General features: G+C 38.0%; 1 long non-coding RNA gene across 1 annotated transcript in view; it reads right to left on the bottom strand.

Moving 5' to 3' along the window:
- Window positions 1–4,658, bottom strand: part of LOC112150298 — a 10,934-nt gene extending 6,276 nt beyond the window's left edge. Inside the window, exon 1 of the long non-coding RNA XR_002919948.2 lies at window positions 4,452–4,658. This is a non-coding gene — a long non-coding RNA (uncharacterized LOC112150298). The remainder of the gene's footprint in view (window positions 1–4,451) is intronic.
- Window positions 4,659–4,713: the final 55 nt, after the last annotated feature.

The following is a 4,713-nucleotide window of genomic DNA, read 5'->3' as shown; positions in this document are numbered from 1 at the left end:
ATTATGCAGGGTACACCTGCACTTGACATGATAAAGAGTCTTCTCACATTATTCTAGTGAACTACAGCTGTGCGCGGGAAACATACTAATGTGACACCAGAAGGCACCGAAGAAGCGGAAGAAAATAAGTAGGATCTAAACTCAGCAAATGTCAGCTATAGGAAAAAAAGTTTGCAATGCATTTAAAACTGGGATGACTGAGTTTAATAAATCTGTAAGGCTATATTCCCACCACCTTCGACAATGCACGTTCAAGTTACCACTTCCAATGAAAGTCTACGTAAATGTGCACTCTGGATATGTGCATTTTGGACTTTCGCGTTCAAAACTGACGTTCTTGCATCACTACTCAAGTTTCTACGACCGTTAACCGTAAGAAAATTGGTCACGGAGGGAAAACCAATAATTGCAGTTTGTGTCAGAATTATAAGATACCAAGTCAGTCATGAATCTATGATCTGGTATTGTCATGTTCTGTTTTCTCCGTCAGTCTCACAATTTTCACGTTAATCACCGACAGCTGTTTTCATTTAGTTAATCAGCCTCAGTGTATTTAAGTGTCTGGTCTTCAGTTTCTCAGTGTCAGGTCATCTGCGCTGCTCTGTTCTGTCACTGGTTTGTTTTCTCCTGGTTTTGTCTTGTTTAAGTGGATTTAGCAAATCCACTTAAACAAGACATCCCTGACAATCCATGTATAAAAATAGCATCTCTTTATACATGGACATATGGTTTGGGACCCTTTTGCGTCACTTAATGGCATTTTGGGTGTCCCCAATTTGTCATTTTAAAGTGCTGGCCCATTTGACGCAGTACCGGATGTGGTACCATACGCGGTACCGGATTAGGGTTAGGGTATCATACTACATACAATACCAGTTGGGAACCCCTGATAAGTGTCTGTATTTCTCTCTGTCTGTGGCCTGCTACCAAGTGGACCAAAACCGGTTCGTGCCCTGGAGGTTGGGGACCTCTGATTTAATGGGAACAGACAGCACGTCAGAAACGACAAGTTGGGGGCAAAAATGCCACAAAGTGACGTGGAGGGGGCCTGACCCATACGTCTGTATATGATCAGTTAGGAGTGAGAATGCGTTGGGAATTGATATGTGAAAGAAAAAGCCTTGAGCAAGATTTCTACCATAACATTTCACACCAAGCCCATTCCAACTCTGAGTGGCAGACATAGGCCAGTAGGAATAGAAGAAGAAGAAGCCCCTCCCTGTTTGTTTAGTGTGAACACCATGGGATAAACACACCTTCAGGAACCCCTTTTTAGTGCGTTCTTGAACTTGCATCATATTTTTTTTCCAGGTGTGAACTTGCATAACTGACAACACTGATTTTATTAACTTACCAAATTGTCAGCATGATTATAGAGTATTTTTATTTTATTTTTTTTTTTAAGAGTGGAAACTTGACCTTTTGATGTGCGAAATGTTGTTAAAGAAAAACCACCAACACTACATATGAGCCTGCACACTGCAATCAACCAAAACAGCACATGCCACAGATAGCGGTAATAATCTATCAGGGATAAACGAATGCCGTCGAAATCGGGTATGAATGCTGATAAGGAGCGTGCGGAGGATCCTCGGCTTTACTCCAGAGCTGGTCTATCAGCAGTCATCAGGCCTGTGATGAGCTTGTGGCTTGTGAGGGTAATCTCCACCGCCGTACCGAACTCCTTTCATTCCTCATTTCCCTCTAAATCTTTCTGCGTGTTGGCTCAACATGATGAAGTTAGAATTTTAGTCCTGCCTCCACATCGGTCCAATCTGCCCTACTCGCCAGCAAACGCATGTCCTGCATGTGGGTTGGGCAGAAGCTCCTGATTGCTCTTCTTATCGATCCCCTTGCATTATGGCGGGTTCTTTTTAAGTCCACCGTGCATTAAGATTAGAAATAGGAGTCTCTGCCAGAAAACGAGGGTTGGCCTGCTTTGTGATTTGTTATTTTGAGACAAAACCAAGAAAAAAATGAATGCACACAGCTGTGGCTGTTTGTCTGGCTGTACTTTTGAAGCCTCTTTCTGGTGCACTCCTCCCCGTTTAAATGTGCTGCGTTCACAGATTTAAAGAGACATGATCTTATTTTGTTTGTTTTTCTGTGGAACTCTACTGAGACTGATCTCTGACAAATACAATTTTTTTTTTACAAAGCCTAAATATTTCAAGGAAAAAGACTGTTGATGTCACAACACCACCAAAGTCAGGGTTGACTCGTCTTTACATCAGTGAAAAATGATATCCATCACATGGTTATACATGGTATCTACAAGGTTCTACCAGATCTCTCATTTTGGAAATAAAGTCTAAAAAAAATAGCACTGTCTAATTAATCTAGTCTAATCTACTCAGTAAGATTACTTTTTGCTAACTTCAAGAAAAAGGATGCATGTTGGTAGTCTTCACATTGTTATATGGTACATTTTTGAGTGGCAATATTTTCTTGTCTAAAGTTTAATTAGGAAAAAAACACCTCTGGGGGTATAATATATATATATTCTGACAGTGTTATGTTTCTGTTATTTTGAAACATTTTCAGGATTTATTGTAAATCTTGGAACTGTGAACCCGTAACCCAGCTCTAATGGCTCTACAGGTACTTGCAGAATAAACCAAAAATGTGTTTGTTTCCTTTTTTTATCTCTCTAAATGGACTAAAACATACCACAGAGAATTGGGGCCACCGAAAAAAAAAAAAAAGGGTAAAATTATGACTTTAGATCTCATTTACAAGATTAAAGTCAGAGTGAGTTTACAGTCCAGCGAGTGAACGCCATGTGCAGCAGCAGACTGACTAAACTGTGAAAAGCATCTTGGATTTCAACAGGTAAACTGAATGTTTAAAATGTTGCAAATGTTTGGAAATTTGTTTGTTTGATTTACAGTTTATTAGTTTTAATCACTGATGGGTTACTTGCAGGATCCCTGCAGAACCCGTTGATGAAGTCATCAATATCCCCTCAGCTGTCCACTACCAGTCATTTCTTCCTCCGTGAAAGAAGAGATCTCCTTCAATTCTGTGCATTTCCGCCTGAAGAGTCCTAGCTTTCAGAATTTCCACAGTTCTTGTGCCCATATAACAGACTATTTTCATTTTTTCTTTTCTGTATTGTGTTAAAACGGGACATTTCGAGAAGAGGGCATATGCAGCACTGTTTTCATACTCCTTTACTGGTCCTTCTGAGCATGACAGAGACATGATGTAAGGTGACGGTTGGGCTTCTGGGTTTGTGAATTGAAAAGGCAGAATGAAGTGGTGGTCATGTGAGAGTTTGTCTCTGAGTTCTTTATTTTATAAATGAAACTCTGCATTACTGACACCAAACCCCAGAAAGTCAGCCTCACTTTGGAGTTGCCAAAAAGTTCATAATTTCTTTGTTTTTATCAACAATCCGGTAATAAAGCTTCACAAGATGCTCCATGTCTTGTGTGATATTTTCGATTTTTTATAGTCAGCTTTATTTAATTTGACACTTTCTATTCATTTTTGGGTTTGCAACATGCACAGAGTTGTGGCTTAAATACTCCTGTAGTTTTTCTCTTTTCTTTTGGAAAATCGTGAAGATGCTGAGGATAACAAGAGATGACGAGTGGTGGGAGCCAATTTATTCTTGATGTATGGAGAATATGACTGTACCATCCTATTGAAAAATTCATGTACATCCTTGAAAAACATGTCATATTCAGGGCTGTATATGTTGCTCCAAACTCTTGAAATTCTTTTCTTTGCCTGTGTTAGTTTCACAATTTCTGACTGGTAAATTGCTGGATTTTCTAAACTGAATTTCAACAATTTCACCTTTTCAAAAAAGAAAAAAATAATAATAATTGTCATTACTTTTTAATTCACGATCATGGAATAAAGCTAAAATAAATAAATAATAAAACAATTGTTTTTAAGGAAAAAAAAAAAACGTAACAATTCTTTACAAATCTATTGGATCATGAAACATGTCCATACATCAATGATCAGTGTTAGTGTAGGATAAAAAGGCTGAGAGTTCAATCAAATTTTTTAGCAACTGAAGAAAAATAGAAAACACTGCAGTTTGTGTGGTGGTTTCAGGCTTAGCTGACCTGCAACAATTGTATGCTGAAATACCATTAAACTATGTTAAATAAATTACTAAAAATAATGTTTTTTTTTGTTGTTGTTGTTCTTAAGTCCATGATGCAAAGGAAAAAAAATACATTGTAATTTTCGAGCTACTACAAGTTTTCAGGTTTAGTTTATAAAGTTATTAATGTTTTTGCTATAAGCAGCTGGTAATTTTTAAAAGAAACAACATCTTATTAATTATTTTTGTACTTAAAATTAGTCTGAAACGGATGCAGACTAAAATACAAGAACTACATTTTGCAATTGCATTTTCCTATTTTCCGTTTTTACCCCAGCAGCACCTGGATTACCATGACAATAACATTATATGAGGAACCAGACCTCACCTGGAAAACAAGAATGGAACTTGATTTCAGCTCTCCTTTGAGTGAGTGAATCTCCAACCTTTTCACAGAAAAGCTAGTGTTGTAACAATCACCTTGGGTCGAATACGTCACCTTGGCAACCAAGCTGGCTGGTTTGACTGACAGATGTGAAATGAGCACAACTTCTTGAAATGCTACAGGCGATGAAGAAAAAGCTTTTTGCTTTATACAGTACTGACACCTGATTTTAACACACTGCAGAATGAAAAAAAGTCATTTCCAT

Source organism: Oryzias melastigma, linkage group LG4, assembly GCF_002922805.2.
Source record: "Oryzias melastigma strain HK-1 linkage group LG4, ASM292280v2, whole genome shotgun sequence".
Lineage (NCBI taxonomy): Eukaryota > Metazoa > Chordata > Actinopteri > Beloniformes > Adrianichthyidae > Oryzias > Oryzias melastigma.
The sequence above is the reverse complement of the archived record's forward strand: the minus strand, read 5'-3'. Positions and strand labels throughout refer to the sequence as shown.